Consider the following 25,277-nt stretch of genomic DNA (forward strand, 5'->3'; position numbering starts at 1 on the left):
TGGGGAGAAGGTGAAACATTCACCACCACCCCAACTCCCCAAAACAAAGATCTTCAGAATGCCCCTCTCCACCTTCATCCTGACAGCAATGATGCGTTTCAAAATTCTCCCATATCCCACATCAACCCCAAAGACCCAGACAGCAGCATAAAGGAAAGGCAGCAGAAGCTCACGGGTGCCAAGAGCAGGAGGTGTGGGATGCAGCAGCAGGGTAGAAAAGGCAGCCATAACTGCAAGGCAGGCAGAAGATGTAGCAGAGTAGACAGGAAGCAGTCCAACTGACAGAGAATACTGGAAGATATGAGAACAACTAAGGGACACAAAATAAAATGACAAACACTTGGATGCAAGAGTGATGCCAGGGCCAAGGAAAATTAAACATGGCCAAGATGGCCACAAAACAAACTGGACAAACAGGAAGTGGCTGTACAGACAGGAAGCAGCCAAGAAAAGAGGATCTGGGAAGTGAACCTTCAACAATATGGCTACTGTGACCCAGAGTGAAAAGAAAGGCACAAAACAGGTACAATGGGACTCCTGCAGAGGGAATTATGCATGCAAGGCTTAGTGGGTAGATGAGCGGGAGGTACAGAGTAGATGGAATCAGATGAGTGAATAGATAGATGGGTGGAATTGAATATGTGGTTGAATGAACGGTTGGATGTGAAGTGAGTGGGTGAGGAGATGGGTGCATGAGTGTATTGAAGGAGAGAGTGGTTGAGTTCCAGGAAGGATAATGGATAGATGGGTGGCTGAACAGATGCATGCATCCTTGTATGCATGGGTAGATGGGGTATGTGAGTGGGTGGGTGACTGAATAGATGGATGGGTAAGTTGAAGAGGACAGATGAACAAAAGCATAGTCGAATAGATGTGTGTAAAGAAGGGGAGAGTCGTTAAGCAGGGGGAGGATGGACAGGTGAGTGGATATAAGCCTTCATGCATGAGTAGATGGGTAAGTGTGTGATGCATAGGTGGGTAAATGGTTGCGGGATGGGTGGTGGATGTGTGCGTAGGTGGGCTGGTGAATGAGTGAATGGATGGGGTGGATGAGGAGAGAGATAGGTTCAAGGGATGGATAGATGGAGAGATGAAGACTGAAGGATAGAATAAGTGGCTGTGGACAGTCCTGCCACATAAGTGGACATCTAGTTATTCTGCAGAGATCAGCAGTCCTGAAGATAGGAAATGCAAATCAAAATTCACAAGAAAAAAAATGAAGGCTTAGGAAATAGGAACATTGCATACTGGGGCCAGAAGAGGGGTGGGCACAAAATAAGGGACCAGAAGTCACTCCTTTCTCTGATTTCTGTGGTAACCTCAAAGACTTTCTTCATCTGGGATACAGGCACCAACGATTATCACCCCACAGGTGTCCAACACTGGACTAGTGCTTCAGGGGAGAGGCCGGGTGACTCACATCTTGCAGTCAACAATGAGGTTGACAGACTGGCCCTTCATGGCCATAGCCACACGGTGCCACCTGGTCATGGAGTGAGAGGTTCAAGTGACTGACTGAAGCAGGGGTGTCAACAGGGTTGGAGATCAGTTGATGAGAGTTGAAACCAATGACGATGAGAGCAGTAATCACAATAGCTTCCATTTATCGAATGCTTACAGTGCACCAAACACTGTGCCATCACTTTCTCACTTGTTTGTGCCAATTCTATTTGCTGTCCATCCTAAGATGTAGAAACTGAGGCTCAAAAAATTTAAGTAACTTGCCCAAGGTACAGACTAACACAACTTGCAGAGAAGGATGCACTCTAAGCCCAAACTCTGGGCTAGAAGTGACTGAACTTTGGGCAGTGCGTAGGTGTGTTGTGGCCAAAAGAAGGAACACGGTTTCACAGTTTAGAGTATACAGGTTCTAGGGCACTTTCTCCCAAAAGTGTGGGCCAGGCAGACCAGAGGAGCAAATAGACTTACTTGCCAACTACTAGGGTGAGGCCTCAGAAGACCCGCTGAGCAGGTTGAAGTCGTCCAGTCTGAACCTCATACAGGAAGCTCACAAGTTGGCCTGGCTCCAGGCTCAACTGTTGGACACCTGGGCACTGCAGAGAATCAGGAGGGGAGCTTGGAGACCAGGACGGGTCCAGAAAACAGTCAGGAGAAAGAAATCTTTAGGAAATCCTCCTGGTACCCGAGAGAAATACACACAGAGTGAGAGGCAAAGAGAGCCACAACCCCTTTCCTCCTGGTGTCTGATTTCAGACCCCACCCCATTACCTCCCTCACCGTGTCACTACACTTAGGAAGAGGTAGAGGGTGGGTGTGCTGAGTTGGGCAGTTTATGACACTCAGCAGATAGACAGATACCCCTTGCCCTCCAGACACCATCAGGGAAGGAGGGGAACCTCAGGCCCAGGAGCAAATCCACAGGGGGTGCACCTGGGAGAGTCCATGAGGGTCAGGGGAAGGGACATGCCCTCAGGAGGGAATAAATGGGGGACTTTGTCTCAGAAGGGAGTGCAACTTGCACTTGTGGTCACAGAGGGCTGCTAAGAACACCTCTACAGGACAGTTCAGTTATGGGAATTGGGAAGGGGTGAGGCTAGGAAGAGAGGAGGCTGGAGAAGTGTGTGATGTCGCTGAACAGTGTGCAGCAGGAGGGAAGGGGTGCAGATGAGAAGAGAACTTGAAGGGTCAGCAATTCCATCAGCCTTTGGGGTAGAGAGCACATGAATTGAGAAAGAAAGCTGAGATATAGCTTGTAAAACAGCTGGAATTCAGATCTCTCCTAAGTCCTCTTCCTTTCACATATTTTGTCACCTGCCTCGAGACACACACAGTTACTGTCATCCCTGGGTTCTGTACTGTAAGCCCAGACCCATCTTCCCCGCTCCCTTTATACCTGATCCTCCTATTTCTCTGCCCTGTTTAGGTCCCAGGCAGAAGCTAGGTGGTCATCTCTGTGCCCTCTCTGGTCCTCCAGGTGAACAGAACTTAGAATTCAAGGAGTTCCCTAAAGTCAATTAATTTCACCCCCAAACCCCAGCTGACTTTGAGGGCATCCACATGCATCGTGTCTCCAACATATCCTGACAAGGGGAAGGGCCACATTTCTGAAGCCAGAGAAGAAGCTCAATTCTGGAATGATGGGGATGAAGGAGAAATAATTGCTCACATTATGTGAAACTGCTCTCTGAAAGGATTTCAAAACCAAGGTAAGATTTCTGAAAAGACTTCTGTTGAACTTCTGACTCCACTCTACTTCCTCCTTCCTGGAAATCTTTACTTCCTTGGCTTATGTGCCAGTATATTCTACTAATTCTTCTGCCTCTCTGCTTCTCCATTTTCTTTGAATAGTTCTCTTTTGACATTTTGTTCATTATATATTTTCCATTAATTTGGATTTCTTAAGATATTTCGTTAAAATATGATTGACTTTTATTACTGAGTTCTTTTGGTATCCTCCTAAATTTTGCACCTAAGGTAAGTGCATCCCTAGTCCCAGCCTGGCTTTCCACACTGTCTCTTAATATCTAACATTCTCTATTCATTTCATTCATTTCATGTAGGTAACTGTAAATCCTTATAGATAGAATTATAAATGTGTGTAAACAATGAAAAATTGAAAACAGAGAGAATATATCCTATGTCCTACTGGATATTAACATATACTACAATGTCATAGTAAAAAAAATAGTATTAAAAACCTACTATATGTCGAATACTGTTAGATGCTAAATATTCAAATAAAAGTAAGACATAGATCTTGTCCTCCTGATGTTTACAGTTCACAGAAGAGAACACAAGTGACAAGACAACAGCAGGCCCAGATGGATAAGTGCAGATATGGGGCATGCACAAGATGCTGCTGTCAAGGCATCAGGGAAGGCTTCCTGGGGAACAGATGGCTTCAATGTAGGCAGTCCGAAAACAGGGCAGAAGCCACTTCTCACACAGGAGGAAGCAGGTTCAAAAGTGTGGGCCCAGTGTGGCAATGACATATCTGAAGAACTTCAGCTGCTTCAGTATGAATGGAGCCAGCTTTGGATGTGGAACAGCAGCAAGAAAAAAGGAAAAATAGACAGGCAGGGGCTGGATCATGACAGATGTTACATGCAAAGCTCAGGAGTGGTTACTCTGTTCTGGAAGTCATAAGAAATTATTGAAGGATTTTAAGCAGGAGAGTGATGGCGCATTTGCAATTTAGGAAGATCTCTATGGCAACAGTGGGTAGCATGAGTGAAAGAAGTTGGTTCAAGAGGCAAGACTAATAGTGCCTGAACAAAGAGCGAGGAAATGGGCATAGGAGTAAAATGATGGAAGAAGAGGACTTAATTTGATTGACATTAAAGGGATTATTGGTGAGTGATGTCGGTGGTATCCGACTTAGAAAACTCCCAGATAACTCTTATTCCTAGACTGGCCAATGCAATCATCTCTTTTGTGCGTGTGTGTGTGTGTAAGTGTGTGTCACTTTTCTAAATTATTTTGATTGACAAAAATTGTTTATATTTATCATGTATAATATGTTGTTTTCAAATGTATGTACATCATGGACCAGCTACATCAAGCTAAAGAACTTATGGCTCACCTCACATACTTATTTTTTGTGGTGAGAACACTTAAAATCCACCCTTTTAGCAATTTTCGACAATACATTGTTAGCAACTGTAGACCATGTTATACAATAAAACTCTTAAAATCATTCCTCCAATCTAAATGAAATGTATCTTTTGAAATGTATCCTAAATGAAATGAAGTGGATATATCCTTTGACCAACATCTCCCCAACCCAATGCAAACATCTTGATTCCATTCATTAAAAAGGGTAATGAGAGAAGACAGCCTGACTGAGAGAAGACACTGAGTTCAGTGTGGGGCTATTGCACTTAGAATACCTAAAAGTTATCTAAGGAAAAATAATATGTAAACATTTTTGTATGACGGGTGGTCTCAGTGAGGAATTTAAGCCAGAGAACTGAGAGTCATCAAGCATAGGTGCAGGTTAGATGAGCTTTTCCAGGAAGAGTGCCAAAAATCAGAAATGCAGGGATCACAGGGTATGATGAGAGAACATAATAATTAAGAGGAGATTTCAAAGGATGATAAGGAGGATTCAGTAAATAGGAGAAAAATAAGGACAGAGTAGCTCATTAGAAAGAAGTGGATTATGGTGCAAATATTATCAGTAACTCAAGTCAGAGGCACTGACAAGAACCCACTGGATTTGACCTTCTACAGAGGTTTCTGATGGCCGTGATGAGAGGATCCTCAGGGGTGTACTGGAGACAAAAGTCAGAAGCTTAGCTCCAAGTGTGAGGACACAGAGAGAGTGTCTCTAGGGTAGGATGCAGACTGAAGGCAAGGTTGTTTTTTATTAGTTGGTTCATGGTTATGTTGTTTTTTTCCCCCGTAGGTTATAGTGGTACAGGTAATATTTGGTTACATGAGTAAGTTCTTTAGTGATGATTTGTGAGATTTTGGTGCACCTATCACCTGAGCAGTATCCCTTGCCCCCTCCCACCTTTCCTCTCAGGTCCCCAAAGTCCATTGTATCATTCTTGTGCCTTTTCATCCTCTTATCTTAGCTCCCACATATCAGTGAGACTATATGTTTAGTTTTCCATTCCTGAGTTAGTTCACTTAGAATAATGGTCTCCAATCTCATCCAGGTCGCTGCAAATGCCATTAACTCATTCCTTTTTATGGCTGAGTAGTATTCCATCATATATATATCACAGTTTCTTTACCCACTCGTTGATTGATGGGCATTTGGGTTGGTTCCATGATTTGTGATTGTGAATTGTGCTGCTATAAACACATATGTGCAAATATCTTTTTCATATAATGACTTATTTTCCTCTGGGTAGATACCCAGTAGTGGGATTGTTGGATCAAATTATAGTTCCACTTTTAGTTCTTTAAGGAATCTCCTCACTGTTTTCCACAGTGGCTGTGCTAGTTTACATTCCCACCAGCAGGGTAGAAGAGTTCCCTGATCACCACATCCACACCAATATCTACTGTTTTTTTATTTTTTTATCATGGCCATTCTTGCAGGAGTAAGGTGGTATCACATTGTGGTTTTGATTTGCATTTCCCTGATCATTAGTGATGTTGAGCATTTTCTTATGTTTCTTGGCCATTTGTACATCTTCTTTTGAGAATTGTCTATGCATGTCCTTAGCCCACTTTTTGATGGGGTTGTTTGTTTTTTCTTACTGATTTGCCTGTGTTCATTGTAGATTCTGGATATTAGTCCTTTGTCAGATGTATAGATTGTGACTACTCTGTGGGTTGTCTGTTTATTCTGCTGATGGTTCCTTTTGCCATGCAAAAGCTCTTTAGTTTAATTAAGTCTCAACTATTTATCTTTGTTTTTATTGAATTTGCTTTTGGGTTCTTGGCCATGAAATCCCTGCCTAAGCCAATGTCTAGAAGGGTTTTTCTGATGTGATCTTCTAGAGCTTTTATAGTCTCAGGTCTCAGGTTTAAGTCCTTAATCCATCTTGAGTTGATTTTTGTATAAGGTGAGAGATGAGGACCCGGTTTCATTCTCCTACATGTGGATAGCGAATTATCCCAGCATCATTTGTTGAAAAGGGTGTCTTTCCCCATCATATGTTTTTGTTCGCTTTGTAGAAGATCAGTTGGCTGTAAGTATTTGGGTTTATCCCTGGGTTCTCTATTGTGTTCCCTTTGTCTATGTGCCTATTTTTATACCAGTACCATGCTGTCTTGGTGACTATGGCAGGGAACGTGAGCTTTTTCCCCGCAATCCTATACTGGCTCCTTCTACTGCATAATTATTTTCTTCTCTTGAATTTTACATGCTAGTCTTCTATTTACATTTTAACATTTATATAAACAAATGATGCCACTTTTACATTTTCTTTATTAGATTAGGAGGTCATACAGGATCACATTTATAGGTCTTTAAATTAAGGAGTAATATTCTTTGAAAGTTTATGAAACTATTCAGTATAAACACCACAGAATCAGATGTTTTGGAAAATGTAGGGTCTTTTATGACATTCTTTCATTTCTTCCTCATTCACTGTATAATTTTTAGTCTCATTTTTCCAAAGCAATTACAGATCTGTTGATCTAATTTGACCTTAAGAGCCCTGCTGTAAAGGCAGGTCATATCATCCCCATATTGAAGACAAAGAACTGAAGTCCAAGACAGGCAGTGTCCTTCAAGCTGCATACTTCCATGGTAGTGTAGGTGGTGTGTCCATGCTCCCAGGTGTAAGGCCCCTAGACTGAGCCCTGCTGACCCTGATGACAGTCCTATGGAAGGAGCCAGTATCCCCCGCACATCTCAGGACTCACAGACATGTGGGAGGAAGAAAATATGAATGTGCACTAATCTGAAGCACAGCCTTGAACAAAGGCAAAACAGACTCCAGGCCTCATTTTCAGTTCTTGGATGGGTACTCTAATCTCTCTAAATCATGCCACTGAATGACCTTTTACACACTGAGATAACATTTCTTCCACACCAGGCCATGTCCTGTGAGTGTGTGAGGTGTGGCAGAATTGGGGAAATGATAATCCCTGTAGGCGGGCCAGCAGAATATCTCAGATCACCTTCAGAGCGAAGAAAACACATCATCTCCCCAAAACTCATGACTCTGACTGGTTAAAATGAGTGTCAGTGTTCTCCATCTGTCATCTTAACAGCATCACTGGCTCTATATTGTCAGATCTTTAATACCAACTTTCTGCCCAGTGAGCAATGACTCATACAAAGCTCAGTGCCCATTGGTTCTTTTCTCAGACTCTGTCCAATCCCAGGGTCACAGAAGACTGCTTGGGTTCATGGTCTCTAATATTTCAGACAGGAGCTCCCTTTAATCAGTTCTTGTTTTCCTGACTGCAGCTCTCTTCATTCTGCCAACGTTTTCCAACTCCATGATGATCCTGCAGGTTTCAGGGGGCCCCTGGACAGTGGCTCTGACAGCATTACTGATGGTGCTGCGCATATCTGTGGTCCAGAGCAGGGCCACTCCAGATAAGAGCAGAGCTGCTATTCCTGGAGGGTCTGGTTCAGGGAAAAATTCCTAGGGGACTTTCTCTTTATGGAACCAGACTCTGAGACAGCATGTGGGGCTCCTGCCATGGCCTAGTGTCCTTCTATCACAGCTGGAGAATCAAACTCACCTCCTATAGGATAGGTTGCTATCCACCAGGTCTATTCTCTCTCCAGGAACATGGACACAGTAAATAAGGGGAGGTGCTCAGGGGTCAAGTTGCTTGTCTATGGGGAAATGGAGCCAAGAGGTTCAGGATAACCTTGGACAGACAAGGTTTCAGAGAGAGAGGTTGGCAAGTGCAGACTCCTGGGTGTGCTCACATCTGCATCCAACCTTGAGGGGACTCAGGCAGAGAGCCCTTAGCTGGTGTGTCCAGACTACAAGGATCACTGAGGATTCAGGGCTCACAGAGAATGCCTCTCATTCTCCAGGGTGGAGCAGAAGCCAATGCTCCTTGGACAATGAAGGCAAGATGGGAGGGAGGGGGACAGGTTCGAGCCCCTAAAGGCACTCTTGTTGAAGGTATTTCTCCCAGCCTCCCCAGAACTTGGTTAGAGTATTAGGATGGGTTGAAACCTGTCAGAAGAATGAGATAAGGTTGTGTGAGTACGTGAAAGAGATTGAGTGTAGGTTATCAGACAGCCAAGAAAGCAGTAACCAAGGGAAAAACCTCTGTCTCCTGCTGTCTCCTTGTGGCTGGTGTAATATTATGGCTTCTATGACCCATTGTTTTTCTCTTAGGATGTTCTTACCTTTCTGATCCAAATTTACACCAACACCCTGAGAGGAAGGACTGCAAAGTAGGTGTCTTAGTTTTCCACTGACTTCCACCTTTCTTCATAGACCCTTCCTCTGAGACCCTTCCACATCCACCTAGGACACCTCTAGAAAGTACTGTTCTCATGTCACCTCCTCATTTTCCAGGGTAACAGTATTCGAATCTCCTGAGGACAGCCCCTCAAACCCCAAAGCCCCTCACCTATTACCTCAGGTTCATTGTCCGGGAAAGGGTGGAGAAACTGCACTTGTAGTCACAGGGGTGCTGAGAACTAACCAGCAGAATGGCTCAGCCCTGGGAACTGGAGAGGGGTGAGGTTGGGGAGAGAGGAGGCTAGAGCAGCGCTGGTGACACTGAACAGTGTCCAGCAGGAGGTCCATAGCAACAGTGCCCATAGGCAGAGTTGTTTGTAGGATGAGGGGTGGTGTTGGGAAACGCCATGGAAACCCTCAAGGTGCGGGGTAGCAGAAAGCACAGGAGGGAGCGTGATGATGGTGGGCAGTGAACAGGTGGACGGGCAAAGACTGGGTTGAGGTTGGTAGGGGAAATGAGATGAGGCAGTGGAGCCATGTGACAGGAACCGAGGGTGGGTTACCAGAGCTCCCTGTGTAGAATGAATGTCCAATCAAAACCTGCTGGAGGGAGAGCTGGAGCCATAGGGGAGTGGGTAGAGTGGGCAGGGCCAATTCCACAATTCCCTGCATGCTCTTCCAACTCCACACACATCTCCATCCTCAGAGCACAAGAGGAAAGGCACAAGGAGCCAGGCTGTGGCTTAAAGTGAGAGAGGGGAGGGTGGAGAAAAGCTTGGCTGAGACAACACCTAGGGAGCAGGAGATGACACGGCAGGTGAAAAAACCAGACTCCTGGAGACAACACCCTTTTGTCTCTGACAAGCTTTAAAATGGGCTTTTTACAGCTGAGTTTCTTACCTCACCCCACCCACTACCCCAAGCATTAGGGCCACCCTCCCGAGTCCTCCTGTCACACCAGCTGGGCACTTGCAGAAGCTCATTGTGCATTTGAGTCTTTGGGTACTCACTCTTCTGTTAATCTAACTCCTCAAATAAAATCCCTAGCACAAAAGAGAGGGGGGAAGATCCAGTTAGCAAACAGCCAACAAACACTTTTCAACCATTAAGATCTGGTGCCCATGGAAAGTCTTCTTGAGGTTTTCCAGTAGCTCATAAGCTGATCCAGTTCCTCTTTCATATGCATTTATTTAGAATTTTGCTCCTATTCAAACAGGTCACACAGTGAAAAGAGGAAGGGAACTAACATAGATTGAGCAGTAACAGATACAATACTATGTATTTGACATATGTGAGCTCATTTGGTTCTCACAGCAGTTTTGCAAGGTAAATAGTATTATTACTATTTTGCCTTTCAAGAAATGGAGAGTTAGAAGGTTGTTTCTTGTCCAAGATAACTTAGTCATCAGTCATAGTGCAAGAACTGGAATCCCTACCTGTGACGTGTTCCTTTTCTTACCCATATGGCCTCCATTATATCTTTCTGCAATTATATTTTAATATATCCTATTCTGAATGAGAGATGAATTCACTCAGATCATTGGTTTTCAAATTGTGCTCTGGGTAACTCAATTGTCAAAGATTCCGCAAACAGGATAAAGTTTTCCATATACAAAAAAAAAAAAAGAAGTTTCAAATTCCACCATATACTCATCACTTATATCTGCTTTGCAGGTAAAATTCCATTTAAAAAGTTAAATGTTGCAAAAGAAAGTTTTGAAATTCTTACTCTTGACTAAAACATGTTCTCTTATTGGTGAATGAGGAAGAGGAACAAAGACTAACAAATTAAAATGAGAGGATACACACTCAGAGTGGGGCACTTGAATAGGGAGGGGCAGACTAAAGGGGCTGGGGGCGATGGGCCTGGGTGTTTAGGGGGCTGGAGTCCAAGGCACCAGGAGAAGAGGCGGGTTAAGATATCTAAAGTCCTGGGATCTTGCCTTAGAGATGACACTGGAAACTACAGGCCGAGTCTATGGTGCCGCTGTGCCCAGCCCCACCCCTTCTCTACTGTCCTCTGCCACCAGCTGTGCATCTTCTATGAGGGGTCAGGTTAATAAACGTGAGTTGCTAATTTGTAGAACATGAAACAGGTGTCCAAAACAAACCTTAATTTGCTGTGTGCAAATCACAGCACCTTAATTTCCCCACTGTGACCAGGAACAGATCAGGTCTGAAGAGGCTCAGACAGAAGCAAGCAGACATGTGCTGGGTCATTGCTACTTCTGTATACACATGCACCTGCCGGACACTGCCCATGGTGCTCCCTAGGAAGAACCACAGGTGGAAAAGGCTGCCACATTTCTTTATGTAAAAATGACACCATCAATGCCTCTAAACCTAAAGGAGTCCAGTCACTTAGTTTTCTGGTTGTTCTGGTGATTTTCATTGATTAAGATATTTTCCAGGTGTTTGAGGTCAAGTCTTTCTACAGCCATGTTTGAAAAGTGAAAATTAACTTTCAGGCTATATTGTCTTTCTTATGGCAAACTTCAAGAAGTTTTAAGAAATGCATTTCTGGCCAAGTGCGGTGGCTCACGCCTGTAATCTCAGCACTTTGGGTGGCCGAGGAGGACAGATCTCGAGGTCAGGAGTTCGAGACCAGCCTGGCCAACATGGTGAAACCCCATCTCTACTAAACATACAAAAATTATCTGGGCGTGGTGGCGCACACCTGTAATCCCAGCTACTCAGGAGGCTGAGGCAGGAAAACTGCTTGAACCCGGGAGGCGGAGGTTGCAGTGAGCTGAGATTGCACCACTGGACTCCAGCCTGGGCGACAGAGTGATACTCTGTAGAAAGAAAGGAAGAAAGGAAGGAAGGAAGGGAGGGAGGGAAGGATACTCCATTGAAAGAAGAAAGAAGGAAGGAAGGAAGGGAGGGAGGGAGGGAGGGAGGAAGGAATGCATGGAAATGCATTTCTGCATTTCCAGCATGCAGAGATGTCCAGCATGCAGAGATGTCCAGCATGCAGAACAGCAAGAGCAACTTGAGGTATTCTCAAGAAACTGGCAGAGAAGAGAGAGAACCTAGCTGTAGAAAGGGAAAGAATGAATGGAGGACTTCCTGGAGGAGGTGGCATTTGAGCCAGGACTGACATCAGGATGGAAATGTCAGGCAGGGAGTTGGGTAGGGGGAGCAGCTCTGCCTTCCAGGTCCCCAACTCCTCCCATCCCTACTGTTTCTCTGCCTGAGGGACCCTCCCCCTAATGAGATTCTGCTCCTCCCTGAGACTCCACGTGAAATGTCTCCCCCTCCTCCTCCAGCCGCCAGCCGAAGGGGCTGCTTTCCCTTCAGCGTGCGCCCCTGCCTAATGATCACTCAGCCACCCTGAGCAGTGAGTCTCATTCTTTTCAGTAAATCCTCTCGCTGCGTGGTGAGAAAACTGATGCCTGGAGTCTGTGACCTGCCTAGGACCACCGAACTCGGTAGTAGGAAAAATCGTATTTTTAAATCCAGTCCTGAGTGGGAAGATTTGAGGAAATAGCTAATATTGAGGAGGGGGGTGTTGTTGGGAGTGGCACCACCCCCATCTCTCCCTGCTCTTCACAGAGAATTCCGTCTACCAGGAACGGCAGGAATGCTATGCGTTCAACGGGACTCAGCGCGTTGTGGACGGGCTCATCTACAACTGGGAGGAATACGTGCATTTTGACAGCGCAGTGGGGGAGTTCCTAGCAGTGATGGAGCTGGGGCGGCCCATAGGCGAGTACTTCAATAGCCAGAAGGACTTTATGGAACGGAAGCGAGCCGAGGTGGACAAGGTGTTGCAGACACAAGTACGAGCTGATGGAGCCACTCATCCGGCAGCGCCGAGGTGAGGGCTGTGGACCAGGGCTCCTGGGGCAGCCGTGGGGGCCGGGCCCAGGGAGTAGGGGCAGCCGGGCCGGCCTAAGGGACCTTAGTGCCAGGAGGGAAGTGGACTTTGAGCTGGGGATTGATGGGAGGAGCCCAACCGGAGCTTGTCAGGAGGGTGAGCACGGAGATTGGGCTGAGCATGGAGTGAGGAGGATGGAGGGAGAGAGACCCCTGGGACTTCATCAGGCCTGGCAGCTGACTGCATGTGGGGTGAGGGGAAACGAGGCCGCAGGACATCGTGCAGGGGTGCGGTGTGGAGATGAAGGTGGAGATGGCACAGCAGGCCACGCAGAGAAGAAACCTGCAGGGAGATGGCCGGGTTTGAGGTGCTTGAGGGGCCAGATGGGTGGTCTGATGGGCAGGTGAGAGAAGAGTTTGCAGCGGGGGAGGGGCCTGGCCTACATGAGACCACCCAGGGAGAGGGGACCCATCAGGAGGAGCATAGGACTGGATCCTGGGAACTGGACATTGTGATTTTGTAACGGCTCCATTGTCTGGGGTATATACCCTGGTTCTTTGTCATGGCCGAGAAAATTCACAACACAGACACACACGAGGAGTGGGTTTGGGAGTGGAAAGTTTAATAGGAAAGAAGAGAGAGAAAAAATCCTTCCTCATGCTCAGAAAGTGGGTTGCCCAAAAGAGGGTCTGCGGTTTGTGGTGGAATGCAGTCGGTTTTGTACAGAGGTTGAGGAGGCGGTGATTGATTTACACAGCGCTCAGGGAATGGGTTTGACCAGTTGTGTCATTTACATAGCGCACGAAAAGACTGACTCTCCCACCCTAGTCTTTTATTATTCAAATACGGTCTCTAACTGGTGGTGGACAGAATACCTGTACATGTGGTTTTACCTGGAGGCTGCCATGACACCTGTAAACGTGGTGACAAGGAAAAGAGAGTGGGAACCGCCATATTGGATGTACCTGACTTCCAGGTACAGCTGCCAGCATTTACATATAAAAGCTTCTAGTTTGCATATCTATGCCTGAGTTTTCAGGCTGCTTTCTGTTAGAGAAGAAATGGTTTGGGGCTGCTTTTCATTAAAGCAAAATTCCACTGAGAATTTTTACCCTTTCTAGCTGCCTAAAAATAATTTCTTAATAACTCCTGTATTATTTCCTCCCTCAGGAGACGTAACCATACCTGCTGTTAGGGGGTGTTGGACGACGATTCTTTCTGGCTACTTCCTGCTGAAAAGGGGCGTCGTGTTGGGGGGCCGCAGTTGGGGCTCCTCCTGAGGTTGATCTAAGGCTTCTTGGAAGAATGGCATGTCCATGTGTGGTTTTGTTTGCAGCACCATTTGAAGTTTGATTGCTTCTAGGCAAAAAGAGATAAATTTTACAAGAAGGTTTAAAATATAGGGTTACCGTATGAGTATTAAGATTACCACCTATAGACTGTAACTATGACAGTAGAGTTTGATACCTGTTACACCAATGGATTGTAATACTGGTTTGTCTCCACTAGATGTCGCTGTACATTACCAGAAACGTTAATATAAAAGCATCATTTCCTTAGAGAAAAACATGTTTCCCCCTTGACTTGCTATTAGGGCATAATTTTTGGTTTAGGCCAGTCTTTATAACTTATGATATGATTGGGAGAAAAACGTTATTGGGTGGCTAAAATAACTTTGGTGTTAATCTTGGCAATTCCTTTCCTTTAATTATTAAATTTCTTAATTATTAAATTCTTTCATGACTTTCACAGACCCTCTTACAATGTACTCAACTTTCTGACTTGTCTTAAACAACCAGTCATTTCCTTTTAGGACAAGAATTTACTATACAAGATCCTTTCTTATATAAAATCCCTTTATTTGTAACCTTCTTTCCATAGCTTAGAGTGCACCATTTACCAATCTTCAATAAAAAACTCCTATCAAACTTAGTGATAGTAAAATTTTCATGCTTACTTCTTGTCTGTAACTATTACTCCTGCTATAAGCAAAACAAACTTGACCAAATCCTTCCTGCAATTATTAATTCTGTCATAAAGATGATAATTAGGCAAAATATTACAGGAATTAGAATTTTACAACCAGAATTCCACATTGTGGGTGCCACAGTATACAGTTCTATTGCAAATAACAGCATGACGATAACAATTCCCACAAAAGTGACGTAGTAAATAATTTCCATTTAAAACTTTACTTGCCAAGATATAATGTTTCCCTTTGGGAATTTACAAAGTAACAAATGCAGTCCCGTGTATAATTAAAATCTCTCTGCAAATATGCATTAAAAAAAAGTTCTAATACTGAGCAGTGAATTTTGAGAGGAAAGGTAGAAATGATAAAGAGTACCTGGTGAGGTAGGAATGGCGCTAAGGCGAGTAGCCCTCACTCATTTACTTACCTTTTATGATTTTCAGCTTAAGATCTTCTATATCTCCACATTGATATTCAGGATGTTCCTCTGGGCTGTCAAAGGTTGCTCCCTCAGCTTTTCAGGCTTTGACTTGAGTGTGATATATTCAGAAGTTGATACTTGTAACTTTTACTGCTGGGGGGGTTGAAAGAAGAACTGTGTAGGGCCCTTCCCAGCCTGGCTTAGGGAAGGAGAGAGAGATGAGTTTTCACCAACACCAAATTTTCTGGCTAAGTAAAGGTGGTCCAATTTCCTGGGGTTGGCCTTTTGCTAGTTGTGTCAATTTCTGTTGGAAGTGAGCTAGAGAGGTTACATTTTTAAACAACTTAGAGGTTTTCTGCCTGAAAACAATCTCTGAGCACACTGATGATAAGTTTTATCCTTTCCTATGTGAAAAAGCTTGGTGAAAGATTTTAAGGACTTTCCATTGACTGGAGGCCGGTAAATGGAGTTTGTCATCCTCAGGGCTGGAATACCCTTAAGAAGTGGCTTATTTTATTTCTGCAGGGGAATACTGAGGTTAATTTCTTTTATGGAGGCTTCCGAGATTAAAAGGGCTTGAAGTGTGTTAATGCCTTGAGGCTTCCCTGCCGCCTGCTTAGCTCCCTGCTCAGCTAACCTATTTCCTTTGGCTACTTCATCTGTTCCCCTTTGATGTTCCCTATAATGCATTACTGCTATTTTTCGTGAAAGGAAAACTGAGGATAATAACCTGTTAATTTCCTGGTGATATTTTATAGGAGATGCTTTAGTGGTAAAAGAATGTCTTTCCTTTTAAATAGCAGCATGAGCATGGAGAACTAAGAAAGCATACTTGGAGTCAGTGGAAATGTTAGCTATCTTTCCCCTGCTTAATTTAAGTGCTCTTGCAAGAACTATTAGTTCAGCTAATTGAGTGCTTGTGTCTGGGGAGGGACATTAGAGTGACTATTGCTTGTCCTGCCTTATGTATTTCTTGCTTTACCTGCTGTTTGTTAGCTAAAGGCTCCCCTAGAGGACAGTAATCCTGCTACATTATGTGGGGTGTAAACAGTTAAATTATTTCCTAGGGTTAATTTGGAGGCTTTTTTGACTAGTAGAGCCACCGTGGCAATGGCTTGGAAGCATGTGTAAACAATAGGTCCTCCTAACTGCAATTAGGAGGTTGAGAAAAATATTGGAATAGAGTTTTTCCTGAGACACCCCTTACACTCACGCTATGGGAAGAAGAGAGGCCTGGATTAAAGAGGAGAAAAGAGAGAGAGACTGGCTCGAGTGTTTAGAAGGAGGTCTACTTTCCTTCCTTCAATTTCCAGAATCACCTGGCGGCTCCGGTGCTGTAATGGCAGTTTGAGCCACTGGAGCTGGGGTTTGAGCCCCGGGACCCATCAGTCCTGCTGGACCATCTGTGAGACTGGTTCTGACTCCAGTGACCTCCGTCTCCGGGGGTAGTTTGATTTCCAGTGGTCTCCACCACAGGCTGGATAGGGTTGAGGTGGCTTCCTCTTGCTGTTTGGGCACTCCTTTTTAAAATGCCCTGGCTTGCCACATTGATAGCAACTAGCGGATGCACCTCAGAAATCTTGGACTTTGCAAGCCTGCAAAGCTGCTACTAGAGCCTCTGTCTTTCTCCTGAGCTTTCTCTCTTTCTGGGGGGCCTCCTCCTGGTCCCTATTATAAGTGGCCACCCTCAGGAGGTTCTCCAAGGTGCTATCTGGTCCTATAGCTTGTTTCTACACTTTCCTTCTAATATCAAGAGCTGCCTGTGTAATAAACTTGTCCTTTAGAATGAGCCATCCCTTGACTGAATTAGGGGCTAAGGAAGTGTGCTCTATTCGTGCCTCTCTCAGCCTTTCCATAAAAGCTGCAGGATTCCCATCTGGCTTTTGGTCTATCATAGACAGTTGAGAGGAATTAAGAGGTCAGGCCTTACTTCTTCATAGACCCTCTAATATGCATATTTTAAAAATGCTTCCATTTCTATTCATTTGCAGAGCTATTGGGGTCCCAATTGGGGTTGTCGAGAGGAACTGCTTCCCTTCCTACTGGGAATGGTGTTTCTGCTATTTTTTTCACTTTCCCTATCTCTTTTCTTCCCTTTTGGTGTATTATAGGAGATATGTTGCTCATCTCCAAAATTATCTGCTGCCTGCAGAGCTGCCTGCTTTTCAGCTGTGGTTAGAGATTTGTTTAGGAGCAGCATAACATCCTTCCATGCGAGGTGAAACACCTGAGTTAAATTCTGGAAAGCTTCTATATACCTATTGGTGTTGTCAGAAAATTAGCATAAGTCTTCCTTTGTTTGCCTAAGGTCCTGTAATGAAAAGGGAGCTTGAGGTTGAAGGGGGCCAGCCCCTCCACACCTGTGGGTATTTCTCATCAGGTGGGACGAGAGACTGAGAAAAGAAATAAGACACAGAGACAAAGTATAGAGAAAGAACAGTGTGCCCAGGGGACCGGTGCTCAGCATACAGAGGACCTGTGCCGGCTCTGGTCTCTGAGTTCCCTCAGTATTTATTGATCACTATCTCTATCATCTTGGTAAGGGGGATGTGGCAGGACTATAGGGTAATGGTGGGGAGAGGGTCAGCAGGAAAACATGTGAGCAAAGGACTCTGTGTCATAAATAAGTTTAAGGAAAGGTGCTGTGCCTGGATGTGCACATAGGCCAGATTTATGTTTGACTTTACACAAACATCTCAGTGCAGTAAAGAGCAGTATTGCCGCCAGCATGTCTCACCTCCAGCCATAAGACGGCTTTCTCCTATCTCAGTAAATAGAATGTATGATCGGGTTTTACACCGAGACATTCCATTCCCAGGGATGAGCAGGAGCCAGATGCCTTCCTCTTATCTCAACTGCAAAGAGGCCTTCCTCTTTTACTAATCCTCCTCAGCACAGACCATTTATGGGTGTCAGCCTTGGGGACGGTCAGGTCAGGTCCCTTCCCACAAGGCCATGTCTCAGGCTGTCTCTCTCAGTGGGGGAAACCCTTGGACAATACCCAGGCTTTCTTGGGCAGAGGTCCCTGCGGCCTTCCACAGTGCATTGTGTCCCTGGGTACTCGAGACTGGAGAATGGCGATGACTTTCACCAAGCATACTGCCTACAAACACATTTTTAACAAAGCACACCCTGCACAGCCCTAAATCCATTAAACCTTGAGTCAATACAGCACAGGTTTTCTGCGAGCACAGGGTTGGGGCTAGGGTTACAGATTAACAGCATGTCAAGGCAGAAGAATTTTTCTTAGTACAGATCAAAATGGAGTTTCTTATGTCTTCCTTTTTCTACATAGACACAGCAACAGTCTGATTTCTCTTTACTTCCCCCACATTGGCAACCCTAAATAAGGGGAATTCTCAGATGGTTCCCTTGGAAACTGCCTTTCTAATTCTGGGGGATTATTTTCTATAGGCCTACCTGATATGCCTATTTAAAAAGCTGGGCTGATCTTACAACGCTTGCAGAGGTTTAGTAAAAAAGCCATGCCCTTGTGCAAAAGAAAATGATTCACTTTTCTCTTCAAAGTCCTGAGGTTAAAGGAGTTCCAGTGTTTCAGACTGCACTCCAGAGGGGTGCAAGCTGAAGCTGGTCTGTCACCCATCTAGAAAAAGAAGTGAGAATAAAAGTATCCTTTCGTCCCCATTCTTTCACTGTGACCCAGGGTGGAGGAGAAGACAGTGGAAGTGTCCTCCCTACTGTTTTCTCTCCTTGGTTCCTGGGTCCTGGCAACGTGTTAAATGTACCACCCATGGTTGTAGGCGTGGTCCTCCAAGCCGTGGAACTGGATAAACTAAGTGATGGGATTAACCATACTTTACCCACACAACCTTAGTTTATCCACCTTATGTGATCCCCTTTGACGTCCTAAATTTGTGTGATCTGCCTGGCCCCCAGAAAAATGGATCTCCAGAGAGACTATGTCATCTTTGGGTAGGCTCCTTTAACGGAGGCAGTGTGCTAGATTGCCTGCCATTACGGCCCATGCTAAAACATTTACCCTTAGCAAAATGGCTCTGGTTAACTTCCGAACCTAAAATCCCCTTGCTAATTAAGTACTATCCTAATTGGAGACGGAAATGAACGTAGGAACCTAATGGCTGTTTTTCCTGCTGATGAGACAGTATCAGAACTAAAATTTCACTACAGAGGACATTTTACTCCAAACTGTTGAAGACAGTGCTCTCTCGTTCACAGAAGAGGCTTTTCTAGCGGCACGAAAGAATTTGGAAGCTGCAGTGTTACGGTAAAAAACCGACAAGGTGCCTGATGAAGAGGATTTCTATTTCCACTAGGTGGTGCTGTTGGCTTAGCACTACCATGTGCTCGCCAGAGAGGATAGAGAGTAAGTTACTGCCTGTGGCATTTGCCGATCTTCCCTAACAGGAGTGTTTCCCTGAACTGTAAAACTTCCCGCAAATTGCACACACACAGAGAGAGGACAGGAGACATAGTGACCACGGATACAAAGGAAACGAAAATTTTGCAACGGGTTAGCTGGAGATCCATTACCAACACCTGGACAGGCTGTCGGAGGCTGGGTTCAGTCCAGAAGCCTTTGAATAACACCAGGGTGTGCCCTGGCCAGAAATTTTCAGTTGCCCCAAGACTTTCCCAGCCTCATGCGATGGTGAAGTTCTCCATGAAAGGAAACTGGTATGAAGAGATCCTTGAGATTAAAGAACAGATTTGACGTTTGCTCCATACTCACCACTCCGATGTTTCTATCTTCCATTCTGATTTGGATCCCGGATGAGCTCCCAAAATGAAACAGCTCCACTGTCTAGGGTATATACCCTGGTTCTTTACCATAGCCGAAAAAGAATTCACAGCACGGACACACACAAGGAGTGGGTTTAGGAGCGGAAAGTTTAATAGAAAAGAGGAGTGAGAGGAAAAGCTTCCTAATGCTGATAAGGCAGCTCACCCAAGAGAGGGTCTCCTGTTTCTGGTGGAAAGCAATTGGTTTTGTACAGAGGCTTGAGGAGGCAGTGATTGATTTACATAGGGCTCAGGGGATTGGTTTGACCAGGTGTGTCATTTACATAACCTGCAAAAAGACTGGCCCTCCCACCCTAGTATTTTATTATACAAATTCGGCCTCCACCTGGTGGCGGCCATGATACCTGTACACGTGCTTTAACCTGGAGGCTGCCTGGACACCTGTAAACGTAGAAGGAAAAGAGGGTGAGAACAGCCATATTGAATTACCTGACTTCCAGGAACAGCTGCCAGCATTTACATAAAAGCTTCTAGTTTGCATATCTATGCCTGAGTTTTCAGGCTGCTTTCTGTTAGAGAAAAAATGGTTTGGGGCTGCTTTTTATTAAAGGAAAATTCCACCCAGAACTTTTACCCTTTTTAGCTGCCTAAAAATAATCTCTTAATAAGTCGTGTATTAATTTGGCCAAGAGAGAAATCCCGTGAAGGAGACCAAAAAGCACCAGTGAGCCTCTCACTAAACAAGGACCTTTGTCCTAGAGAAAGAGGAAAGAATGAAGGGGGAGGAGGAGGAGGCTCAGGAGGTCACACCATTGATCCCTCTGTTCCTGGGAAAGTGAAAGGAAGGTCATCTGATAAGAGGGAGAAGATGCACACATTGAGTAAGGATGAGGAGAGTGACATGGGTTTAGGAAAGTTGCTGGCGTAATTGGTTGAGAGAGGTGTCCAAATAAAAGTAATACAATTTGCAAAATCTGTCACTAAGACTTCATAGAGGCCCAAATCAGCGACATGGCAGCATTTTCTTTCATGGTAATCAGCTGCCAGATTGCAGAGACCCCCTGATGCCAGACTAAGGAGTGTGGATTTCTCCTCTAGGCCAGCAGGTCCCCAACCTCACTGCTCAGAAGACTCTCCTTGAGATCCTCTGTGAAGCAAAGATTCCCCCAGACTCACTGCCTAGAGATTCAGATTCCCTAGGTGGGGAGGTCTGGAGATCTGTGTTTTTAATCAGCTCCCAAGTGATTCCCATGTAACCAGATAAGTGTCAGAACACTGAAGATTTTTGAAAATCTTCAGAAATCTTAAAATGACAAGGCTGGAAATCTGTTTTCAGAAGACTGTGAAGTCAGTTGGAGAGAGCAGGAACCAGAGGCAGGGAGATGAGATAAGAAACTGCTATTATTGTCCAGGGAAATCATAATAAGGGCATGAATTAGAGTAAAGAAAAACACAGGGGTAGGGGAGACGGAGGAAAGAGGAGGATAGAAGTTCTGGCCATTCCAGTGTGGATGCCCACCCAAATCTAGAATTAACTGAGCAAAGGCAACTAGAACAAACAGGAATCCTTGCCTTGGTGAAATATATTTGAACTGGGTCAGAAATGAGGCCACTGGGTATCAAGCCTTAGCTGCAGCGCCCCCTGGAGGTCTCTGATGTGCTCCAGGCTGACCAGCTCCCATCAAAGAAGATGGAGCAAAGTGCTTCTCATGGAATGTTCTGGGACCTTAAAACAGACACCCATATATCCCATGACTTTCATGCTTCCCAGGACACCTATGGGGAAGAAGTTCCACTTAATCTACAGTTGGGATTCAGACATGGGTTGACCAATCTGATGGATGTTGAGTTTACGGAGGTGGTTGAAGTAGAACGAGAGCCAAGTGCCTCTGAAATAAAATCACATCGAGGGAAGAGGCTGTGAATGTGAATAATCCTGGACACAAGGCAAAAATACCATAGGCAGTAAGGGTTGTGGGTTAGTTCAAGACTGTTCATTTACCTGGCCCAGGCCCATGTCAGTGTATTTGTGTTCTCAAGAACAGAGTAAATAAGGACCTAGAAGCTCTGATTTGGAACATTCCTGTAATTGAGCTGTTCTCTAGGGGCAGTTGGCCCTTTTCTGCCTTCTGTGGAGGAAAAGGGTACTAGTGGCTGAGGTCCAAAGAAAAAGCTGCAGGTGGTAGCGTGGAAATTGATCTGTAAGCGGCAGAAAAAGAGGGGGCAAAAATAGAGAGGTGCCAAGGCACAGCCAACACCTGGTTATCTGAGAACCTCAATGGATGTGACAACACAGTGCAGAGGAGGAACTTAGGGAAAAGGATGGGATTTCTACTATATAAGCATTTAGGGGCTCAGGATATTATGTAAATAGGACGATTTTGAGTGTTTGTAGGCGAGGCCAAAAAATCCATAGGTTACTTGCAGAATAAGTCATGTCAAGCTCACTTTATTTTCTTGATATATTTATGAAATATAGTTATTGGATTAATAGACCATGAGAATGTCGTTTATATATATATTAATTTCAAGAAATTATTTGAGCAAATTTTTCATCTTTTGCATCAGGATAGAGCACTCAAAAGATAAGGTAGTGTCGCTGCTGATTAAATATTCTTTGTCCAAAGGCTGTTAATCAGTGGCTGATAGATAAGATTTCTTTTAAATGTGCTACAAACTGGTAAGTTTGTGTACCTCCTATTCTTCTCAATACTATTTCTATAGTTTCAATACTCCCCTTATCCGCTGACCTAATCACATCATTCCTACTTTTTTTTTTTTTGAGACGGAGTTTCACTCTTGTTGTCCAGGCTGGAGTGCAATGGTGCGATCTTAGCTCATGCAACCTCTGCCTCCGGGGTTCAAGCGATTCTCCTGCCTCAGCCTCCTGAGTAGCTGGGATTACAGGCATGCACCACCACACCCAGCTAATTTTGTATTTTTAGTAGAGACAGGGTTTCTCCATGTTAGTCAGGCTGGTCTCGAACCACCTGCCTCAGCCTCCCAAAGTGCTGGGATTACAGGTGTAAGCCACTGCGCCTGGCCATCATTCTTATTTTCAACATCTAGAAATCAATTCCATAATGAGCATGTCTAAGAAATAATAATCTCAAATGCTATTCCACTTTTCCACTTCCCCACTCCTAGTCCAGCCTAGGGTGAACATCTCCCCTCCAAGAACGAGCCCCAGCAGCACCACGACCTGCTTGTCTACCACGTGACAGATTTCTACCCAGGCAGCATTCAAGTCCGATGCTTCCTGAATGGACAGGAGGAAACAGCTGGGGTCGTGTCCACCAACCTGATCCGTAATGGAGACTGGACCTTCCAGATCCTGGAGATGCTGGAAATGACCCCCCAGCAGGGAAACATCTACACCTGCCAAGTAGAGCACCCCAGTCTGGACAGTCCTGTCACCGTGGAGTGGAGTGAGGGTCTGATGACCCTCTAGACTCCACCTCTGAAGAGCAGGGGACTCTCTGGCTCTGGGGTCCACTCATCTGGTTTTATGTGTCTATGCCCTGGGACCATGTCCGACCCCATTTTTCTTCTATACAAGACCCTGAGTGTAGTTTTAACCTGGGGACAATGGAGACTTGCCTGTCCCCGGCCTAGAAGGTCCTAAGGATTCATAGTTCCTCTCCTTGTCCAAGAATCTAGGGATGCAGACACCTTCCTGAACTGACCTTACACATGGGAACTGTTGTCTTCCTTCAGCCTTTTAGCTTATTCTAAGTTATTTTGAGAGGCAACTAATTGAATCTGAATTTGTCTGTTGTTGAGGTCACACCCTCTGTTCCAGAATTGAGATGGTGACTGTTTCTCAATTTCCTGTCATGCCAGGTGTATTCCCCTCGCTCTCCTCATGCCAATATTCTGCATCAGGCTGCAGGATCTCAGACAGGACATGAGCAGGGGTGCAGCTGCTGGAGGTGACTCTGAACCTGAGCCTGTTCTTCCTAGAGGCACAGTCTGATTCTGTGCAGAGCAAGATGCTGACAGGAGCCAGGGGCTTCATGCTGGGGCTCATCATCTGTGGAGTGGGCATCTTCACGCACAGAAGGAGCAAGAAAGGTGAGAAATCCTGTGAGGTGACCAATACCCACCTTTCTCCTGACTTGCTCACCCTTCTTCCATGATGAGGGGCTGAGACAAAAAAGCAATGCCAGAGAGCTTGCTGAAATCACATAGTCAGGAAACAAAGACAGCTTCTAAGGAGAGAGGAATCCCAGCCTGGCATCTTAATGCAGCCAGATGCATGAGGTCCCAGTTACTCAGGCTCCTGCAGAGCGTCCATTGAGTGACGGGCAATGGAAGTATGATGGAAACATTTCTCTAATTGTCTGAGGTGGTTTCAGTAGCTGAATACATTCTCTTTCTTCCTTTCATTTCAGTTCAACAAGGATCTGCATAAACAGGCAATATTCCTGCTTTGATTTCCTTGTTGGGGGGGTTACAGGAGGACATAAGTCCTTTCTGTACATTGTGACACTGAGCTCCTCTAGGAAGAGAGTCTCAGGCCTCAACCCCTGTTTCAACCTCAGCCCTGGGGTGAGTGGGGAAAGAGCATTGCATGGCTCCATTGCTAAAGGAAGCTCAGATCAACTCTGTTCTTTATCAGCCTGAGATTCAGCCTCTCACCGTTATTTTTCTCTCCTGGGACTTAAAGGAAGGGGGCCAGCAACCTGGGATTACTGTTTTTTACCTCCACAGGGTTCCTGACCTTGCCTAAAAGACTAATGTACCTTGGAACAAGCATTTTCTGTTTCTTTAGTCCCAGTATCTGCTTCGAGGACAGACCCCCAGCCTCCCAAGAGGATGCTGCTGCTGAGTAGTTGCACTGAAGCCAGTTTCTATCATTCTGTTCCTGGATTCAATGCATGACTTCTCTCATGGGGCCTCCAACCAAGTTCCTTTCTCCTTAGTGCCATGAATAATCAAAACCCAACATGATTGTTTTCTGTTAAGAATATATACCAAGTCATGTCTCATCACTTTTTTTTCTTGAGGGTTTTGGCAAACAGTAAGAGTTAATACAGAACTTCATTGTGGTTTAGACATAAGAAAGAAGAAAACCATGAAAATCCATCCAAACTATTGTATAAGGTGGCCCGTTGGACATAGACCTCTCCTGGATTTACTATATTTCAGTGAGCTGCCCCATCATCATGTTTGGTGTCTTCATCCATTTAGGTCTGAAACCACTATTCTTAGCTATTCAATGGTGAACAGACTGCAAATCTGTGTTATAGGGCCCATATTAACATAGCACTGATTCAACATATAACTTACTAAGAGCATGTTTTAGCATTACTGTTAAGAAATTAAATAAGCATCAGAATTTAAAACGATAAATATAATCTAACACACTTTCAACACTTTCTTTGCATGCCATCACAAATACTCCTTAACCAAATGTTGCTTGGCCTTTTGAATGCATCAAGTAGACGACATTTATCCTCTAAGTCTGCATTCATTCACCAGCCTAGACCTCCTGAGCTAATAATTCATACAGAGAGAAACGCCTCCCCATTGTTGAAA

The 25,277-nt window shown here is 44.9% G+C and overlaps 1 pseudogene; it reads left to right on the forward strand.

Annotated features, from left to right (window-relative positions):
- The first annotated feature begins 7,869 nt into the window (after positions 1-7,869).
- On the forward strand, positions 7,870-23,571 carry LOC101132673 (HLA class II histocompatibility antigen, DP beta 1 chain-like; annotated as a pseudogene).
- Positions 23,572-25,277: the final 1,706 nt, after the last annotated feature.

The sequence above is a fragment of the Gorilla gorilla genome, chromosome 5, assembly GCF_029281585.2.
Source record: "Gorilla gorilla gorilla isolate KB3781 chromosome 5, NHGRI_mGorGor1-v2.1_pri, whole genome shotgun sequence".
Lineage (NCBI taxonomy): Eukaryota > Metazoa > Chordata > Mammalia > Primates > Hominidae > Gorilla > Gorilla gorilla.